This window comes from Bidens hawaiensis, unplaced genomic scaffold (assembly GCF_021521415.1).
Source record: "Bidens hawaiensis isolate Kalapana, Puna unplaced genomic scaffold, B.hawaiensis_p1.1 tig00032363_1, whole genome shotgun sequence".
Classification (NCBI taxonomy): Eukaryota; Viridiplantae; Streptophyta; class Magnoliopsida; order Asterales; family Asteraceae; genus Bidens; species Bidens hawaiensis.
The window spans coordinates 60,599-83,546 of NW_027495496.1; the positions used below are offsets into that span (position 1 = coordinate 60,599).

Genomic DNA, 22,948 nt, shown 5'->3' on the forward strand with positions numbered 1-22,948 from the left:
CTTCTCTCACACAGTTGAGGATCGTCCACTGCTCCTCAGTGTGCTTCCTCTGTTGACTAAACTGTTGACTGAACTTGTTCTGGAAGTCTGCCCAGTCATAAATGTGGTGGACCGGTAAACGGTCGAACCATGCTCTGGCTGCTCCTACCAGAGTCATCTGGAACATGTAGCACCACGTGGGTTCCGTCCAGTTACTGACGGTTGCCCCCGCAATGAACCTGTTCAGATGGTCATCTGGGTCGGATAGGCCATCGTATGTGCCAATGTTGGACATTTGTTTGGCACTCCTCGGGGCAATTGCTTCTGCAATGTCCCTTGCAAATTTTGACCTTCCTGCATTTGTGGCAGTAGGTCTAAAGGCCTTGGAGAAGTCACGCGGGCTTTTTTCCGTGACTGGTTGGAATGCTTCCCCAAAATTCCTTTTTGGCTGGGGATCCGTTTCCTTACGCTTCCCTTTCGCCCTATGGCGAGGGTTCGCGTCGGTGTCGGAGTCTTCCTTCTCGTCGTCTGAGTACTCGTACTCACTACTCATGTTGAGGTGCTGGCGAGTACTACCGAATTCCTCAGCTTGTTGGACTGAACGCAAGCGTTCGTCCAACTCAGCCTGAAATTCTCTTTGACGTGCCTCGGCCCATGCCTTCACTTGATCAAGTGTTTGGCGAGGGGCTCGAGTTCGTTTTTCCAGCTGGGCATCAGTGAATCCCAGTGGAATATTTACTCCACTTGCCCCTACATGAGTGACTGGGGTAGTGTTCGTAAAATGTACTTCACTTGCCCCGGCTTGGGTGGCTGGGGTAGTGTTTGTAAACATTGTGTTGCCGGTGTTTACCCCAGTGGCTGGGGTTGTGGTTACCGGAATTTCTCTAGTCATCTTGGAAGTTTTGAAAAACTGGAGAAAGATGTAGTTCTAGCTTTATGCACGGATGGCGCCAATGAAGAAACACTATGTATCTAATATAGCATATATATCCTCATAATTTCAAATATATATATATATATATATATATATATATTTAATAGAAATAAATCTAGAGTCATGTAAGGTTGGAGCGACATAAAATCACGCATGTTGCTCGAAGCATCAACGCATTCTGCCTCAGCAGTAGAGGTGGTCACGACTATTAGTTTCTTGCATTGCTATGAAATCGTACGGTTAGACTATATACTAGAATATGAGCTGCAAATTACAAGTATGGTATATAACTAATTAATGTGTACATGGATGGAGCTTGGAAGACAAAGTTTCAATAATGTGTTTTTTGGTAAACAAAGCATGTAAAAATACAAGGAAACAAACACATGTAAATGATAAATTAAGATGGCAGTTGACACATAAATAGTTCATTGTAAAAACGACACATAAAATCTCATCAAACGTTACATTGTCGCACGCACTACTAATTTGAATGACTTTGGCAGACATATATCATTACGGATTTGTGGCGTTTATCAAACAAATAATTGATTCATAGTTAGGGCCAGCAAATCCTAATATGTTTAAGACATGATTAAACATGTGTTAGTAAATCAAAAGTACACTATGTAATTTTATATTTTTTAAACAGTTAAAATTTGCATGTTAGATTCCATCATTTCTCCTTCTTGATACATGAGATAGTAAAAAACTGTATTCTTGTTTGATACTTGTGTTATAGAGATAAGATATAAATTGGTCAAACAAGCATCGTCACGTTAGTGGTTAGCAAAGCATGGTATTTGCAAGTGGCAATTGTAGTCACTTAGTTAGGTGTTGGAGACGAGACCAAGACTAAAACATGTGAGAAGCGAGCGATACACATAGGTGTCGAATGGTGGTGTTGAGATGGTAGGAGGAATTGAACAAATTAGTTAGGTTGTGGAAGAAAGGGTGGGAGAGGGGACCATAGAGACATTTTTCTTGATCTGTAGGAAAAGGCAAGGGTATGGGATTATTATATTCTATAATTGTTACTATATACTTTTTAACATGACAAGTTAAATAATAATTTCCTAAGTAAATACTTTTTAACATGACAAGTTAAATGATAATATATAATTTCTTAAAAAGACTAAAAAAACATCATACTTTCTCAAAAGTGATGACGTACTAAAGGTGTAATATCAAAAAGAAAGAAGCAAATCCGTATGCATACCTATCACATAATTTTGAGCAACTTTGCATACAAAAATCTTAGGGATCAAACATGTAAATGATGAAAGAATTAGTGACCAAACATATATATTTTCTTTATTATATTAAAAGTTTAAAACTTAAAAAAGGGAGCATTAGCACTTATAAATTTCAATATTAATAGAAAAAGGTGGCTTCCATTTGTCCATTTACATGCTTTGTTTCGTACTTTCATTGATGACTTCAAACTTACAACTTGTTTACTCTATTTCTCTCTCTCTCTCTCTCTCTAACAAAATCTTCCAAATCTGAGCAATCTTCCTTTTTCCAATCTTCCAAATTATCACCAATTTCATAATGGTAAATATGCTTTATATTATTGTTAATGATCAATGACATTCATATATGTCTATGTTAATTCATTTAACATAAATGTATAATGTATGCTTTTGTATGTTGATTGTTGGATATATAATAACAGCAGCAAGTTATGCCGCCACCGTGGCTGGAGAAGCTGCTATTAACGGAGTTTTTTCGGGTGTGCCCAACACACGGCGACGCCGCTAGAAGTGAATGTAACATGTACTGCTTAGATTGCAATGATGGAGCATTTTGCTTATATTGTAAATCTTCTAAACATAAAGAACATCATGTCATTCAGGTCAGTGTGTGTTTTATGGTGTTTTTCATACACATTCTGAAAAGTTTATATTATCATGTGTACGTTTTACTTGCATTACAAAATGTAGGGTAGGGGTGTGCTCGGTTTTGTTCCATTCGGTTATTAGCTTCAACTGAAACTGAAATCATTGGTTAATATATTTTATTAACCAATTGGTTTTCGGTTAATCGGTTTGGTATATTCCGTTAGCTTGTCGTTTCGGTTAATAACCAAAACAAACTAGGACTACTTTTTCTTCTGGTTAGAAATACATGAAATGAATGTATAAATACATGAAATGATGGTAATTAATAATACATAAATTGAAGATATAAATATAAGCTAGAAATATATAAAAATTATGATAACGGTTTGTTTATTGCTCATCGCTGCAGATCAGGAGATCTTCATATCATGATGTTGTGAGAGTTTTAGAGATAGAGAAAGTGTTGAATATTGATGGTGTTCAAACATATGTTATAAACAGTGCAAAGGTTTTGTTTTTAAACGAACGACCACAACCTAAATTATCAGGAAAAACAGGCTCTAAAATATGTCAAGTTTGTGGAAGGAGCCTTTTGGATATGTTTCTTTTTTGTTCACTTGGTTGTAAGGTTAGTATTAATTAGTTAAGTAATTATTCCCCCCACTTTTATAATATTTGAGTTTTAATGATACAAGATTCAAACTTGAAAAAGTTATTATTATTATTATTATTATTATTATTATTATTATTATTATTATTATTATTATTATTATTATTATTAAGTTTGTTAGTTTACTCTTAATTGCCTTTGCTTCACATTGTTAGACAACACAACTCACAATGTGAATTGGCATTCACTAATTTGCTCATTACTTCATAATGCAAATTCATATTAACTAAAAGTTAAGCCAACCCATTGTCTACCAATAATCACACATGCATTGTGAATTATTAATTAATACTAAATGTTATTAGTTTTCCCGCTGATTAATCATCCTCTTGATTTAATTTTGATAAATATGCTATGTGACATTGTTTTTATTTCATGAATTGTTTGTTATCAAGTGTCTTTAAAACAAAATACTTAAGTTTTGTGGCATTTATATTACATTTTCTTTACAAAAAATATCATTTTCTAGGTTGTTTAAAAAATTTTCAACCCGAGAAATATTGTTTTTGATTCATAAAGTTTTATTTATTTTTTTAGTAAAAGTTATTTTGTCACATTTATTTGAAGTTTATTAGTTTTCATTGTAAAAAATCATTACACATTGCAATTTTCATGGTTTCCTAGATACATATTTGTTGTGCATTAGGTATATGATCTGGTTTCTCTATATATCTTTAACATAAAAATGATGGTTATACAAAATTGTTAATATGGACAACTTGGGGTTGAACTTATTTGTGTAGCTTGTTGGGATAAAGAGAAATGAAAATGCAAGGTTTATATTAGAAAGGAAATCATCAACCACAAGAGTAATGTCATCATCAAGAACAAGAAGAATAGGGATAATATTGGATGATGATGAAGAAGAAGAAGAACATGATCACCACATTTACACTCACACTCCTTCCACTAGAAGAAGAAAGGGGATTCCTCATAGGGCACCCAACTAAGTACAAATGAAGTAAATGACCTAAATGCCCCTCATAAGCACATAATCACATCACATATGCTCTTTTCTATCCCTTTACACACTCATCACCATACCCTTCTCATAGCCTTTCCACCCCACCACAAAAAGAGAGCCATGTATTCTTAATATTTATTTATTGTATTATGTGTTTTCGCTTGAAGGGTTACATGGTGTAAATGTAAAACTTGTTTACGACATATGAATGTTTTTATTTATGTGTACATGATGTTTTTGACACTTTAAAATAAGACTCGTTTGTAGCGATGGTTATTAATTATATTTCTTTTGCCATGTAAAAGGAATCACGTGTTTGTTTGCAATTTCGTGCTCGAATATGAACAACGAGTTGGTATCATTTTTAGTTATTCTTAAAACAAAAATGGAATTTACCTAGGATAACATATGAAAGATTAATTGATTGATGAACTATCAATAATACAAATAACAATCATCCAAAGAGCGTTTCACGTTTTGTAATATTATTATATTAGTTTTTAAAAAAGAAAAGCCATTATGTTTGTAGTTTCTTTCCGTTAGCCGCAACCCACAATCACATGGCCTTTTACATTCATAAAGGAATAAACCCCTTTTCTTATTTTATTATATAAATAATTTGATTAGAATTAAAAAAATAAAAAAGCTGGCCCTTTGTATGATGGTTCCCTTCGTACTAATTGGCTTCATCTGGTGCTCATTTTTTTCCTTAAAACTTTCTTTCTTCTTATTCTATTAGAATTTAAATATATATTAGTTATAACTAGTAAAAACCCGCGCGATGCGGCGGCGACAACAATGTACGTGGTTTGTTTCTATCGTAATCTTATAAATGCTTTGTACTTGCGGTGAATTTTTCTATTTTACTCCTATAAATGCTCTTTTATCAAACGCAATGGTTTCAAGGGAGTCATAGGCTGGCTCATCAGGTCTCGCAGGTAAAACCCATGAAGGGCACATTTTATAGATAATCTTCAAGATTGCAAGAGAAGAAATATTGCAGATTAGTTTCCTTCTAAAACTATAAATCAGTTCCAAGAAAACCAGTCCTTTAAGCCCATTATAATCATGCAAGGTCCACTAAATACAACTTTGCATAAAAATACTAACTCATTTAAATTATTCGTAACATGGTTTTTCTACCACTTTCTCCATATAGAAAATTGAAAATTTGAAAACACAAGCTTCGCTTGGTTTTGTAGCTTAGCTTAAAATTTGAGGTCGTGCTTGGGTTTATTTTAAACCGACCTTGCTCGTGTTGGCTACATTATAAAAACAAAAATTTTATACACACATCAACTTAATACAAAATAAGTATATAACAAGTTCAACACTTCAACCTAACACAAAGTAAATTCAACATAATAAGTTCAAATCGGGTAAAAACTAATATCCAATGTGCATACATAAAAGTGTGTAAAGAATATCATTTTAAAAAATCATGTCATGTTCTAACAAATAAAACAATCAACTTGTTAAAGAAAATGCTAGTAGATTTTGATCTCTTTATGAAGCACCACTTCCAAGCCCTTGATTTTCCATGTCGAAGCAAGCAAAATGACCTTTGACTTGAAATTATAAACAATTAAATAAAACAAATAACTTAAAGAAACATGATAAGAAGTACTAAATGTACCAACCTTAAATTGGTAACATATTTCTTTCCATTGTTCGACTGTAGAATCCACTCCAATACAACTATAAGCACACACATGCATCAAGAACTTGTGAATGTGATACATTAGCATCTCTCCAATTGTTTTGGTGGCTGAAAATTAATATTTTACATCATAATCAAATAAAAATAGATCAAAAACGAAAATATTGATCGTCAACAGTCAAACTTGTAGCCAAATATTATGAATATTCTTACTTGGGCCATGTAGGGACTGGAATATAGATATGAGAATCAAGGGAAACCATTTTTGGAAATAAGCAAATAAACAGCAGCACCAAAATAAAACTATAGAAGAACCCACCCACGTATCTTGTTTCATAACTCATGCATAATATAATATTGAAGGAACATGAATAAAGGCAAATAAACAAACTACAATAAACCAACACGAGATACATAAAGTCAACTTTGACTATATTAAGTCAACATCGACTAAATTAAGTCAACTTTGACTCAAATAAGTCAGCTTTGCAGTTTAAATCTTATTTCTTAAAATTGCAATGCGGTTGTATATTAATTGCTCACAACTCAGAAGGGTATTTTGGCAGTTTAAATCTTATTTTGCCCTTTGTAAAAAATATAAATAAAAAATTTATTTGTAAACTCTATTCAAAGAAGCTGGACCCATGGTCAATATGCCTAATGTAGAAGACTTTTGTTAAAACCAAGCAGACACTTGTTAACAACCCAACATAAAAGACATTTGTCTCATCTCATTTCATTTACACTTCTGAAATCCTAAATAAATCCTAAATTCAGTAAAATATTTCTATACTAAATATGTGCTTATTATAAACTACTTAAAAACGTAGTACAAAATAAAACTTTTTTCCTATCAATCGTACAAATTGCAGAAAAAAGTGCTTACAGCAAACAAGACGTGTTTTGTCCATATAAAAAATAACATGTTCAGCCCAAATTCATTTGAACCAACGGTTTTCACAGTAATACTTTGAGTCTATATCATTACATAGGGTCTTGGGGTGTGCATGAAACGAAAATAAACAAACCGTAACAGAAGTAATCGACAAACCAAACTTAAATAACCAAACTCAAATAAAAATCAACATTTTATCTTATGGGTTTTTTAACTGATTTTTTGGTTCACTTTTGTAAAATAATAATAATAATAATAATAACAACAACAACAACTAAACAGTTTTCAAAATCCTAAAAAACCGAATTTTCGGTTTATTGGTTCGGTTTGAGCCAAATTCAAGATTAATCAAGCTGTAGAATGTATTTTGAATTCTTAAGAATATTAAAATGAAATTACAAGGATGGAAAAAGGAAAATAACAATTCTTAAAAGGTTAATATTACAAGACCTTCAAAACGTATTACCCATCTTGACCATTTTTAAAAAATGCGCGATAGCGGGTTAAAGGTCAAAAGAGTAATTTTACAACACATTCATAACGTATGACCCATCTTGACCATTTTTAAAAAAAAATGCACAATAGCGGGTTAAAGGTCAAAAGGGTAATTTTACGAGACTTTAAAAACGTATGACCCATCATAACCATTTTTAAAATATGTACAATAGCGGGTTAAAGGTAAAAAGGGTAATTTTACAAGATTTTAAAAACGTATGACCCATCTTGACCATTTTAAAAAATGTACCCGTTTGAGACGTTAGAGATAAATATAACCCGAATCAACTCATTCATAAGCAACTGGGTTATAAATTTATAATTACCACAATTATACAATTAAGTTGAAAAAACTTACAGGTAAAACTTTCACCTTTCACAGAGTACTTTGTAACATTCGGGTCATCAGCTCTTCCTTGATTATCTGCCTGTATCAGATCAACAAGTCAAATGGGTCAAATGCTTTCACCCCACTAATTCAATATTTTTTAAAAACGCAAAAAAGTTGGTCAAAATTGTTGGTCAATAAAACCCAACTCGACGCGATTTTACCATATTTATAGTGTATTTGGATTTTGTTTCAAGAAATATCAAATACTTACGTGTGACGGGCTATGAAACATTTCAATAAATGGGTAATCCTTCTTTTGTTGGGTCATACAGAATCCAATATATTTTGGACACTCGACCTGAAGCACGTCATAAAAAACAGAAAATCATAAAAATTAAGTGCAGTTGGTAAGTGCATTTATAAAAAACAAGAGTTGTGACATATAACTAATATTATAATTAAGATTACAAATACAATGTTGTGACATAAACAAGCTATTTATTTGAAAGCTTGACACATTTGACACTCTCACCCTAGATATATATTTCAATTTGACCCATTTGACCCGCTCACCCTTTCGACCACATTTTTCAATTTAACCCAACCGTTCACCGTTTCAGCTATATTGTTCAGTTTGGCCTGTTCACCCATTATCTATAGTTTTCAGTTTGACCCATATGATCCGTTCACCCTGTCAGCTACATTTTTCAGTATGACCCATTTGACCCTCTCAGCTATATATTCCAATTTGACCAATTTGACCCGCTCACCCTTTCAGCCACATTTTTCAATTTAACCCAACCGTTCACCGCTTCAGCAATACTGTTCAGTGTGACCCATTCACCCTTTTAGCTATAGTTTTCAATTTGACCCGTTTGAGATAAACACAACCAAAAGTCAACCCATTCATAGTTTTTACTTTTTAGAGTATATGATCGTTTTCCAATACACGAACTGTTGAACGTTTATACTTGGCAATCTTACAAGAATCAACTTACGCGCAAAAATTTAATTCGGGGTTCAAACTTAGCAGCAGCTTCGTACATGACATTGTCGAGATGTTTGGTATAATTACTCCTGCAACAAAAAAAATTCATCAAAACAAGTATACAGTACAAAATAATATGGAAAACAACAAATAACAAGGATATAAAATGCATACTTGATGGTGAATGCAACAATCACCGGGTGACCTTGATGTAAAAGATGAACGAATTCACGTTCCGAAGTAAAATTAATAAACTTTGATGCCCATGATCCTTTGGATATCTGGTGTAATACCTTTGAAATATGATATTATATAAATAACTTCAAAAATTAAACAACTTTAGAACAATAATGTAACGCGTACTTGCAACTGGAACGAAGTTTAATCATCATTTTATCAAAGAATGTTTGCTCCTCCATTTATATTTGTAGGAATTGAAACGAAGGAAATGGTTTTCAATAACTTTTAATAATCTGAAAGACATCAAACACAACAATTGTAGTAAAACAAAATTTGTTTATACACATGTATATAAATTGCCTGATGTAGGCAGATGTATACAATGAAGTAAGCAAGTACATAACATTAAGGATGCTTTAACCACAATGTATAAACATAATATCAGCAATTATCTTTACATATTTAAGATGAGCAGATCATAATAATAATAATTATGCAAACCTAATTATGTGAAAAAAAAAGAGCCGAGCCATTTGCAAACTACTCGAATAAAGCTCATTTAGTTATGAAGCCCAAGCCTCAAATAAAGCTTGTTTAGTTATCAAACCAAAGCTCGAGCCTTGCATTGGAATATTGTTTAGGCTCGTCGAGCCTTAACGACCCTAGTTTAAACTAATTTGAATTATAAATCCAACAAATATATATAAAGAAATCTTACCTTTATATCAACCGGTTGAAGTAAAAAAGCCTATGTACCTCCCCTGTAAAATGCTTATAAAAAAACCTCCTTTACAAAAATCATCTACATAAAAACTTTCAAGAACGTTCAGTTAATAAGGTTAAGTGGAAATGTTTTTCAATCGAGCAACTGATTCACCTTCCCTACTGTTTAGGTTTTGACTCTGCCAACTCCAGCAATTGTAACCCTAATTGGCTCCCCCAAATCTTCTGACTTTACAAAATCCAAGGAAGATGAAGGCTGAAGATGAAGGCTGAAGATGAATCGTAGTCAACCAGAGGGAAATCTGTGTGTGAAGAAAAAGTAGTTGTATGTGTATTCAGATAAGACTATTCAAAGATATCAAAAGGTGTTTTAATTTTGAATCCCCATTACGCGGGATGTATAAGTTGTACATTATGCTTGAAGGATAGTAAACTAGAGATTTTGGCAAATTACCATTGTGTCCTTCCTATATACATTTTAATATAGTATAAATAATATATATATATAACTGAATTATTGTTAATTTAAATATTTGAACATTGATTAATGTTTTATAGTGTATTTTTTTTCTAATGATTTAACTAACGTTACAATTATTACTTAATCTTTTTTTATTATAACATATTGAGTGGGTAGTTTAGGCATTTTTCAATTTTTTTTGTCTCAAAGGTGGAGATTGTTAAGTATTGAGGTTAAAACTTAAGTAGTCAACAATAGCAACTGTAATAAGTCAACAAAAGTCAACCGATGAAGCAAATTAACAGTTTGTTAGGATACCATCCCGTGAATCCAATTCTAAAGGCTACACTGTTTATTTGGTATTTTGTTGATATTTTAATCAAATTTACATTTTTGCCCATTGTAACCAATACCTGAGTTTCATTCAGTTGTCCTTGTTGGGGGGCATTATAGACATTTAACTAATAGTTAGCTATAGCCCAGTCCAAAGTTGCATTGTTGGGCCATATAAATTATTCGTTAATTACATGGATGGTCGCTGTGGGTTGCGCATATTGCTTATTTAGTCCCCGTTTTTCTAAAATTACACTGTTAGTCCCTACCGTTAACTCAAACGTAACATGGATGGTCCTTGAAGTGGATGGACTCTGTTAATTTTATTAAAATGACCAAAATGCCCTTTATGATTAGATAACTAAAAATAAAGGTGGAGACGTGGGTGATTAGTTTTGACCGAAAAACGATTTTACAAGAGGAGCTGCGACATTTAAAGAGTGCGGATAGGCCCGCGCAACTAATTTAATATATTATATTATTTTTTAATTTTCTATTTTAATATCAAGGAATATTTTTGTCATTTTACACCCACTTAACAGCAAAAGTTAACCTCCACCCACTCTAAGGACAAATCACAAGTACCATCCGTGTAATTATCTGTTAAAAGTAAAGTATTCGGAACATATTAGCAAAAACCGAAAAAAAATCAAGAAAGAGCATTACCCTTGCGACCATACCGTCCTGCTCTACCTATGCGGTGCAAGTATGATGCATTGTCGGGCTCTGTAGGATTTTCATGTATAACTAGGAGATCATAGTTAACCACCAGATTAACCTGAAAAGAAGTAGAAATAATAATTAGATTAAAAAAAAACACCTAAGAACAGGAAATCAATGATGCAAACCTTAGAATCATCAAACCCCCGATTAAGAAGATCGGTTGATATTAGAACTTTAGTCAACCCGTCTCTAAATTCTTTGATTATCTTATCTCTGTCTTGTTGTGCAAACCCACCATGAATTGTTGCAACTCACCCATAATCAACAAGTGCTTTATGTAACATACCCGCGCTTCTTCTTGTATGGACAAATATAATCGCTTTCACAACTTTATCAGCCAGATCCATTATTTTATCCTTGACTACCATAACCTTTGAGAGCTCGTCGGGTACATTCACTTTATATTGCTTGACACATTCCAACGACTGTTCTTCCTTCTTAACGAACAATTTGTTGTATTCGTGTACAAAAATATCTTCCACTATTTTTTATACAAAAGCTTCCACAGTGTCGTCGAATGTAGCAGAAAACAGTAGAACCTGTACATTGTTTTTGTTAATATCGGAGATAACATAATAACATAACTATTTATTGTAATGACAACAAACCTGGCAATTGGGACTCCACTTGACAATCTCCTTCATTATCCTCACGGAATCTTCTTTAAACCCGCTCTGCACCAAAATAAAGTAGACATGTTTCAGCAAAGAGTTCATTTCACATGTGGAATAAATGTAAGTTTTACATTAATGAGGTAATATGAATACTGCATACACCGCTTTTAGATATATAGTTGCAGTATATATGATTGCACCTTTAGACAGTTACTTAATGAGTGGTGATGTGCATTTAAAAAAATAAAAAGTATAACTGTTACTAGTTACAACACAATAGTGATATATCAACTAAGATCTCATAAGCGTAAGCGAAAATCTACTAATAAAATGTTCTCATGTCTATATCTAGCAAACAATAAGATCGTTATATGTTATAAATCTTTTCTAACTTCAGTTTGACCAAATTCTACATTAATAAGATGTTCATATGTAACGAATAACAATAGGTTCACTGCGTAACAGATGCATCAGAAAAGCCATTTAACATAAATGTAAATCTAGAGCCAATTCTTTTCCTATCTCATATGTCTACAAACAAGCAAATATAATATGATGCATAGTTACCTTACTAGAATATAAACAGAAAAATATAATATATTACCTCTGCGAGCATATGATCTGCCTCATCAAACACAAGGATCTTCATACTAAATGTACCCAACTTCTTGGCTGCTGAAGAAACACTAAGTGACCCGGTACAGATTATAGATAATCTGGGGGTTAAGTAATGTTTCCCACGATAATGAGGTCCAACAGAGATAGTTGTTCTTCAGGGGACCTGCAAAACAAACACCGTAAGCTCGTCACTGAGAAGGGGGGGGGGTTCCTCCTTGTGACCACCCTCCGGCGTGAGAATCAGACTAGATTGCTCTGAATATAAGTGTATATTAAGAGATTGCTAGATAACAGGATAGCAGATGATCTTACCATTCCAAGATGTTGGAGTATTTATAGCCGAAGGTAGGTTTCCTAGAAGGTACAGCCGGCTGAATAGTATTCCTGTTCTACCAACAGTGGACTATGCACAGGCCATACTGGTTGGTGGGTAGGTTACGGCCAACAGTAACAAAGTCGGCTGCACTATTCCACCAACTGTAGATTATGCACGTCCCACCTACTGTGGATTGTACGCAGGCCATGCTGGTTGGTGAATAGGTTACGGCCAACAGTAACACTATTCCACCAACTGTAGGCTGCGCATGCCCCACAGTAAGGGTTGGTGAGTAGGCAGCGGCTAATAGTGACAAACAGTACTAGAGGGTGCTCCTCCTCGCACTGTTGTCGGTGAGCTGTCACCCTGTGATTGGCTCATGGGCTGTTCTGGTCAGATCGTCTGTCTTATCCATACCTTGGTAGGTATAGTACAAAAGATCTTTCAGAATCATACAGACTGGCTCATTTAGGCGGGATTGTTCCCGCCTTGCTCATTCCTTCATGTGACTACTGAAGTAGCTAGTGTCTTGTGCGTGTAGCCCTGCTGTCTGCGGGTAGCCTTCCCTGATGGCTTGTATCCGCAACTGCGGGAACAGGCGGGGTACTTCACCATTGGGAGGCTTTCCCTGCGTGTACAGCTTGCGTACTGCGCGTAAGGTTCTCTGAGCATGGTGGGTCCTGCGGGAGCAGATGGCCTTTGCGCAGACGTCCCTGTTCAAGGTGAGTCCTGCGGGACCAACTGGGCTCTGCTGGGACCTACCTCTTCAAGTCCCCCCAGTCCAATGTTCTTCTCATGAATGTTTAATAAAGTGAGGTGAACATTTGGACTTTAAGCAAGGGGTTTTGAAAAGGGGTTTTTAGTTTTAAGTTTCTCCGTGGGGATTCTTCCCGCGGGTTTCCTAATGTCACTTGCAAAAATTCCCGATTTTTTTGCTTGATCTTTGGGTATGATGCGGGTAGGTATGTAACCTTCTCGCAAGTCAGAAGCGTTGAGTTTCACTTGTATATATTCCCATGGGGTTCTGGTGGTTTTCAACATAGTGATCAATTATGTTAAGACCACCAATTCCATCACGGAGTTTCAAACAATATAATTCTCAACGTTCCCGTTATGCGGGGATGTTATTCCTCTATCCGCAAGCATTGCTGAGAAGATCCTTCTTGGTTTCAATTCTCTGCGGGGCGCAAGGTATGTGAAGGGTTTTGCCTTAACACTACCCGCGCTCGTCTTACGGTTACTTTACTTCCAAGGTACTGGGGTCCATTCCCTGCGGGTGCTAGGTATGTGAAGGCTTTTGCCTTAACACTGTACCCGCACCTGTCTTATAGTTACTTGGTTGCCCAGGTATTCTTGACTTCAATTCCCTGCGGGTGCTAGGTATGTGAAGGGTTTTGCCTTAACACTGTACCCGCACCCGGCTTATGGTTACTTGTTTGCCAAGGTAAGGGGTATTTTCCCGCTTACTTTTTTGAATCTTTTTGAATTTTTTGAAATTCGAAAGGTTGGTGGAAAGATAAGAACAGTCCAAACCTCTGAAACGTCGTGCGACGGTTTCTTCTGACTGTGTCAGGACGTGCAGGAAGTTATGGTGACGTGACAGTACATGGTCATTCCAGACGCTTTTTCAGGCGCGCGTGGCCGCAAAATTACTGGCACGCGTCCTTTTGACAGCTGTTGCCAGCTTGCTTTTTGCCACGCGTCATAGTTTCATTGCACCTTCGATTTCTCTCTCCTCCGCATTAAATTCACCGCATTAATTGCGATTAGTATATAAAGGGGGTGGAGGATCCTTTCTAATTCACACTTTCACATTTTCTCTTCATCTTTACAGCGATTTCCGGTGAATACTCTATTTAGTCGAGCATTCCCTTGAAATCGTTTTCTTCTTCCTTCTGCAAGATGTCTTCACATGATTTCGAGTCTACGACCGATGATAGGAGTACTGCTGGCAAGTGCCAGTGTGCTCTGCCCGGTGATCAGTACCGGTATGTTGTTAGGAAGTTCATGCTCGATCCTCTCGAGCCTGAGTTTCCTGAACCCCATCAGACCGTGTACGATGCCCCCAGAGGCAAGATCGGGGTTTATGCAGCATTCTTTGTCTATGGGAATCTTAGGTTCCCATTGACAAAGTTTGTTTACCGTGTCCTTGAGAGGCACGGTGTTCATTTGACCGAGCTGCACCCTATGGCGGTCGCCAAGATTCGCCACTTCGAGTGGGTGTGCCGGATTTTGGGCATCGAGCCCCATGTGGACCGCCTGATGACCTTCTATACTTGGAGGTGCATCCAGGGGTGGTACACCCTGACAACCCGTATTAAGGGTTTAAAGATTTGCGCGACCGAGCGCAGTCTCCGATCGTGGAAGCGGGAGTTCTTCTACATATCCGCCCGCGCCGTCCCCCTTGCCATGAAGTTTAAAAATGGCCAAGCAATTCCGAGCCTTCAAGCCCCCAACTACCAGGAGGCGGAATGGTTCTCGAAGATATCCCTGGTCCAATCTCCGGTTTACCGGTTTGCGGAGTCCGGGATGGTGATGTTGGGGATGAGCCGGGTGTGGAAGGAGGCGTCTCAGGTTCCCATCCTTCTCGAATACGGTTTGAACTCTATTCCTTATGGTATGTCTTGTCTTTTTTACTGATACGAGTTTGTCTTCTAACTGTTTCTTTTCTTTCAGAGGGGTACGATTTGGAGTCGCTCCTGTACCCGCGGGAAGCTGACGGTCCCGCGCGGATGGGTACTCGTGCTCTAGACTAGGGCGAGTTGCCCATCCTGGAACAAACGGCGGATCGGTTTGTGGAGGTCTATCCGCTGGGCCACGAGATCCTGAGCCACCGGCGGCCAGGTAAGGCGATATTCTACCCTCAATCCCTCAATGCTGTACCCGCTGCCGGAATTCATGACATCCCTTCTTCTGAGGAATCCGCAGATGGTCCTTCGCTGGTGCGGAAGAGGAAAGCTGCCGGCGGAAAGGAGAAGGAGAAGGTGGCCTCCACAGCCGATCCAGTGCTCCTATCTGACACTGAGTCAGATAGTGAAGAGGTGGCGGGGAACCCCGGTGGTGAGAAGACCACTGCTCCGGAGGCTACGACTGTTGCCTCCGGAGAACCAACGACGACGACGGCGACCGGCATCAAGAGACCGGCTCCATCGGGCTCGTCCCCGCCCTTCCGTACGTTCAGGCTCAAGAAAACCCGTAAGTACAAGCGTCCTTTGTAGATTTATCACTATAAATTTATTGAAACTTATCTTCTTGTGCAGGCGTGGATGTTGACGCATTCCAGGGTGGAGCGCAGGGGAGTACCTCTCCGCCAATGACGGTAGGCTCGGTCAGCCTACCTGAGGCGTCGACCCAGGCGCCTGCGCCTGCATCCGCTGGTCCAGTCGCTCACTCCTTTGAGCCGACTGTTCCAGCCGAGATGACGTCACCGCCGGCCGTGAGTGCGATTTTTACAGCATCCTTCACGGAGCCGGCGGTTACTGTTGCTGCTGCCTCCACGGCGACCGCGGCGGATACCATGCCACCGCCATCTACTGCGGCGGAAACCGTGCCGCCTCCGCCATCGGCCTCGACGGCCGAAACTTCAGGTACGCGCGAGGCTTCTCGCCAATCTTTGTTACCTTCCCATCTGCCTGACCTTTTGGATGGATTTCCCTTAGGTTCAGGTGATGGGTTCGGTGGCTATCGGCCTGTGATCGACCCTACAGGTGCGTAGGGTTCTTTTGGCCTTCATACATTTTTTTTTTATATCATCTTTTCCTAACTGCTTTGTTTCTTTTGCAGTGTCGGATTCCAATGAAGTGTATGTTCCAAGATGGAACATTCGCCGAGGAACAACCCTTCGCACACCTGTGGAGTGCGTGGACTGGGCTCGCCACGCTGCTCCCCATGGTGCGTTGGGGGAAGCCATGGTTAGCTACCAGGAGGGTAGGCTAACCAACGAGCTTCGGGTTCTCCTGGCCCGGATGCAGCCACGCGTCGAGCTGCTTTGTCGTGAAAACGACAAGTTGAAAGCAGCTCGCGTTAAAGAAGTATCTCAGGCGCGTGCTCTCCGGGAGGAGAACCAAAAACTAACCGCAGTGGCTGCGGAGAAGGATAAGGCCTTCAAGGCCCTCGAGGTTGAGGTTCAAGCGCGACTCGAGGCCCGCTCCAAGGCTGCCCAAGCTGTTAACGAACAGCTTCGGCTAGCTAAAGAGACTGCGAGGAACGCGACCGAGAGGGCCACCAAGGCTGAAGCTGTTGCTGAGCCTCTCCGCCTGGAGAATGAAGAACTTAAAGCCAAATTAGAGGCTCTTCAACAGGCTCATGATGCCTTGGCTATGGAGGATGCAAAGAAGCTTCAAGAGATCTTGGACCAGAGGGGCGTGCTTGCGCACACCGAGCGGAAGCTTAAGGGCGTTGAAGAGGCCGCTGCAAAGGATGTGCTTCTTGCCAATCTTAATAAGAGCGAAGCCGAACGCGCCTGCACCCAAGCTCAAGCCGCCCTTCAAGAAGCTCTGGTTGCCAAGGAATGGCTTCTTCGAGTAGCGTTGCCTCAGGTATTTTAGCTTTGTCTTCACGCTTTCCTTCGCGACAGAAGTTTCTTACACTTGTACATTTTCTTTGTAGGTTGTGCATCGGGTCTTTTCAGAGACATCTTACGACGATGCTATGAGCGCAGCCCTCAACACTTCTCATGAGGATGGGGAGCGGACCGGCTTCCTGCTTGGTCTAGGGTTTGCTGAGAAAGGCGTCTCGCCTTCCAACTTCCCTTTGTATAATGCGGATACTGAAACTATTTACGACCAAGCAGTGAACCAGTATGCTGCCTTCCCGCATCCGGTGGTGGAGAAGGTGAATGAAATTGCTGCTGCTGATGATGGGCTTGCTGTCCTTAGAGCTTTCCTTGAACCGTCACACTCTGCTGATGGTGCGGGTCCAAGTGGAAGTGGTCCTGAAGCATGATCCAGAAGATCCCTTTCCACCACTAGCGTAGATATTTGCTTTTGTATTTCTTTTGTATGCGGGTATACACCCAGCAATGTTTGTAATATTCGAGTCTTGATGAAATAAAGAATGTGTTTGTCCTTTTCTTTGTTTATTTTATGCATGTTTACACTTAGCAATTTCTTAGATAAGTTAACTTTTTGACGTGGTAAATTATAAGTTTATTTTGCTTCCTCTTTCATGATTGTGCGGGTAGGACCGTCACTTGCACTTAGTAGGATGGCTAAACTTACATTTAACCTGCGTGGAAGTTTTCCTCATCTTTTCCTTTGAAATTTTCTAAGTGTTCAGAATAAGTTAACCTTTGAACGTGGTAGATGATAGGTTGAAGTTTTGCTTCCTTGTTCGTGATTGTGCGGGTAAGACCGTCACTTGCACTTACAAGGATGGCTAAACTTTACTTACATCTGACGTGCGTGTAGGTTTTCCTTAACTTTTTAACATTTTTAGCGTTAGTGTTTCTGCGGGTTTTGCCGCCTTCCACACGCAACTACTTACTTCTTCACACATTGATGCGGTGAATACCGGCACATGGGAAGTTCATAAGTTAAAGGTAAGGCTATCAACACATTGTGAAAGGAGAATCATTTCCATTAGAAGTGGCTCTTAGGCCTTTTCTTTACAAGTTTGGAATTGATCTACATATAACATTTGCGTAATTGAGCTCCATTCCATGTTCTTTGGATGGGAGTGCCATCGAGCCATGGGAAGTTCCTTAACTTTTGCGTAATTGAGCTACATATAACATCTGACCTGCGTGTAGGTTTTCCTTAACTTTTTAACATTTTTAGCGTTAGTGTTTCTGCGGGTTTTGCCGCCTTCCACACGCAACTACTTACTTCTTCACACAATGATGCGGTGAATACCGGCACATGGGAAGTTCATAAGTTAAAGGTAAGGCTATCAACACATTGTGAAAGGAGAATCATTTCCATTAGAAGTGGCTCTTAGGCCTTTTCTTTACAAGTTTGGAATTGATCTACATATAACATTTGCGTAATTGAGCTCCATTCCATGTTCTTCACACATTGATGCGGTGAATACCGGCACATGGGAAGTTCATAAGTTAAAGGTAAGGCTATCAACACATTGTGAAAGGAGAATCATTTCCATTAGAAGTGGCTCTTAGGCCTTTTCTTTACAAGTTTGGAATTGATCTACATATAACATTTGCGTAATTGAGCTCCATTCCATGTTCTTTGGATGGGAGTGCCATCGAGCCTTTCGAGCCGGTATGCGCCCTTTCCCAGAACTTGTTTGATAACGTATGGCCCTTCCCAGACCGGGGCCAGCTTTCCTGGGCGTTCTTGGTTCGAAGCCTCGTTGTTACGCAGTATGTAGTCTCCTTCCTTGAAGTTGCAGAGTTTTACCCGCGTGTTGTAGTACTTTTGCATTTGTCGTTTGTAATTCTCTTCACGCACTGCGGCTAAGTCTCTGCGTTCCTCGGTTAGCATAAGGTCTAACCGTCTTTCAGCATCATTGTCTTCTGGCTGGATCAAGACCCTTGGTGAGGGTAAACCAATTTCGACTGGGACCATGGCTTCAGTGCCATAAGTGAGACTGAACGGGGTTTCTCCCGTACTGGCCTTCTTCAGCGTTCTGTTTGCCCAAAGGACGTGCGGAAGCTCATCCACCCAGCCGGATCTGTGTTTCAAGAGTCTTTTCTTTATGCCTTCGACGATGCTTTTATTTGCTCTTTCCACCTCACCATTACCTTGCGAGTGTGCCACTGAGGTAAAGGTGTGGGTGATTTGAAGTTCTTTCAGCCACTGCTGTAGCTTCTTGTCAGCAAAGTTGGTGCCATTATCGCTCACCAAATTCTGTGGAAGTCCAAAACGACAAATAATAAATTCCCAAATAAATTTTTTGATATGTTTTGCGGTTGTTTGGGCTAAAGGTTTTGCTTCTATCCACTTGGTGAAGTAGTCGATGGCTACCACTAGGAACTGAACATTTCCTGCTGCTGTGGGAAATGGGCCTGTCACATCGATGGCCCACTTCTGAAATGGCCACGGAGAAGTGACTGGAACCAGTTCGTTCTTCGGGCGATGCGTGTTGGGTGCGTAGAGCTGGCAAGACCTGCATTTTCTGATGTATGCCAGCGCATCCGTATGCATCCCCGGCCAAAAGTATCCCGCGTTGTTTAGCTTAGCTACAACAGCGCGTGGACCTGCGTGTACTCCACAGATGCCTTCGTGTACCTCCCTTAGGAGGTAGTCAGCATCCTGGTTGTCTACGCATCTTAAGAGTGGGCCAAGAAAGTTACGTCTGTAAAGGGTGTCATCGATGAGTTGATAATTCAGTGCTTTACAGCGTAGTTTTCTTGCCTGTGTTTTTGACTCTGGGAGTGTTCCTGCTGCAAGGTAATTTATTATTGGTGTCATCCACGTTTCTGTACCGGTTTGGATGACGCAAATTTCCTTGTGCGGGACTGATGGTGCTTCGAGGAGTTCAATGCGGATGTCCTTTCCCAAGTGGGTGAAGGCTAGTGATGCAAGCTTGCTTAACGCATCCGCAGATTTGTTTTCGCTGCGCTTGACGTGTATGACTTTACAATCATTAAAATCACGCATAAGGGTTTTTGCCTGGGCGAGGTACAGGGCCATTGTGTCGTTTACAGCCGTGTACGTCCCATTTATTTGGTTGGCCACCAGCATGGAATCCACGTGGGCTTCCAAGTTTTTTACTCCCATCTTACGCGCAATTCTCAATCCGGCCAAGAATGCTTCATATTCGGCTTCGTTATTCGTACTTGGAAAATCCAACCGAATAGCGTAAGTATATTCTTGGCCTGCTGGGTTGGATAATTTTAACCCTGCGCCTGAACCCTCGCTACTGGCTGCTCCATCAGTGTAGAGTCGCCAGACATCATTGATGTCCTGTGCTGGGGAGGGTTGAGCCTCCTCCTGGCACTCTTTCTCCCGCGAAGCGGGGACTTCTGCAATAAAATCGGCCAGGACCTGGCCTTTTATGGCTGGTCTTGGCTTGTACTTAATTGCATATTCTCCCAATTCAATTGTCTATTTGGCTAGACGTCCCGATAATTCGGGTTTGCCTAGAACGTTTGAGAGTTTGAAGTTGGTGAGAATGGTGATTGGGTGGCCCTGGAAATATCGTCTTAACCTGCGTGAAGCGTGTATAAGTGCTAAGACTAATTTTTCGAGGGTAGAGTACCGGGTTTCTACGTCTGTTAGTACACGGCTAACATAATAGATTGGCATCTGGATGCCTTTTCGTTCTACTAGCAGGATTGCCCCGGTTGCTCTATCTGTTGCGGAAAGGTATAGGATTAACTCCTCTCCCGCTTGTGGTGCTGTAAGTGTTAGGAGTTCGATTAGGCGTGACCGAATCTCCTGAAAAGCTGCTTCCGCTTCTGGTGTCCAGCGGAAGTGCGTTTTCTTCAAGCAGTTTCTCAATGTTGACACGAAAGGAAACGACTTATCCGCATGGTTTGCCAAGAAGCGATTAAGTGCGACTAGTCGTCCATTCAGTGTCTGAGCCTGTTTGATGGTGGTAGGTGATTCCATTTTAACAATGGCTTCGACCTTTTCAGGGTTCGCTCTGAAGCCATCTTTAGTAACAATGACTCCCAAGAACTTCCCTTCTTCCATCCCAAATGAACACTTGCTCGGGTTGAGCTTCATGTTTATCTTTCGGAGCGTGTTGAAAGTTTCTTCAATGTCTTTCAACATCGCTTCTGGCTCGGGGCTTTTGATGACCAAATCATCCATATAGACTTCCAAGTTTCTCCCGATTTGGGCATGAAACTCTTTGTCCATCAGTCGTTGGTACGTGGACCCTGCATTCTTAAGTCCGAATGGCATCATTTTATAACAAAATGTACCATCGGGCGTCCGAAATGCGGTTTTGTCCTGGTCATCTATGGCCATGTGGATTTGGTGGTACCCCTTATACGCATCCAAGAAGCATTTAAGGCGAAATGGTGCCAACGAGTCCACCTTAAGATCAATTTCTGGTAACGGATAACAATCTTTGGGGCATGCTTTGTTCAAATCTTTGAAATCTATGCACATGCGCCATTGTTTGTCATTCTTCGGTACCATTACGGGATTTGCAACCCATGTTTGATATCTACTAACGCGTACGATGCCTGCGTCAAGGAGTTCCTTGACTTGGGTTCTACACGCGTTAGTTTGTTCAGGCCCCATTACTCTGCGCTTTTGTATGACTGGCGTAACAGCCGGATCGCACTTGAGCTTATGCTCCGCCTTACTTCGGGGTACACCAGTCATGTCAGCTGGTGCCCACGCAAAGATGTCAGCGTTTTTCTGCAGTAAGCGTTTGAGTAAGGTGCGGGTGGGATCAACGATTGTTGGTCCAATGGTAACGGCCTGGTCGGGGTATTTGCCATTGAAGGCCCATTTTTCCGGTTCGGTGATGGTTGGTTTAGCCATTTTCGGTTTGGGTTTAGATGAGACAGATGCGATGCATACCTGGGGAATGCCAGTGATCATCGCTACACCCTCAGCTGTTGGCCATCCCATCATGCCGTGGACTGAAGATACCACGGCGTTGAATCTTGCCATCCCGTCTCTTCCGAATAGGATGTTGTACGTGTGGTGTGGCTTTCTCATAACGACAAAATCCACGTCTTCTGTGCGTGAGTGATTCCCATCGGTAAGAGTAACGGGGAAAGATAGGATACCCAGGGGGGTTTCTGTACTGCCATCAAACCCTTCCATTGAAGCGTAGACCGTTTCCAAGCGTTCTTTGTCTTCATCGTCCAGCTTGTCAAAGAACTGCCTGTACATCACTGTCGACGAAGCGCCGTTGTCAGCAAGAGTGCGGGAAGTGATGTAATGCCCCAGCTGGCTTTTGATGACGATGGGGCCTTCTTTGCTGGGGCCTCCTGGCACTCGCGGGAAGCGCACCTCAGCTTCCTTCCACGCGCATGGTTCTGTCACTCGTCTTTTTCTTCCTCTGACCTTGCCATGAACCATGTTGATGCTGATGTCGACGGGCTTTCGTCCGTTACCTCTGTACCGGTTGTCATTCCTTCCTCCCTTCTTGATTGATGCCACGAGATGTGCAAGTCTCCCATCCTTGACAAATGTCTTAACAATATCCTTCAGGGTTGTGCACTCTTCAGTACCATGACCCTTTGTCCCGTGGAAATCACAGGATTTGCTTTGATCCGCATTAGGTTTCTGCCGGATCAATGGGGCTTTTGGCCATGGCAATTTTTCCGTGGCAAATATCTCCGTGACGCTCTTG

At 40.1% G+C, this 22,948-nt stretch overlaps 1 long non-coding RNA gene and 1 pseudogene across 1 annotated transcript; both read right to left on the bottom strand.

The window, feature by feature from the left end:
- Positions 1 to 5,897: 5,897 nt before the first annotated feature.
- LOC143583340 (uncharacterized) lies at positions 5,898 to 9,179 on the bottom strand (annotated as a pseudogene).
- Positions 9,180 to 11,454: 2,275 nt separating this feature from the next.
- Positions 11,455 to 12,440, bottom strand: LOC143583349 (uncharacterized). The gene is made up of 3 exons (XR_013144153.1): positions 12,398 to 12,440; positions 11,788 to 11,853; positions 11,455 to 11,718 (listed from the first exon to the last, which is right to left on the bottom strand). It is a non-coding gene; the product is annotated as an uncharacterized LOC143583349 (long non-coding RNA).
- Positions 12,441 to 22,948: the final 10,508 nt, after the last annotated feature.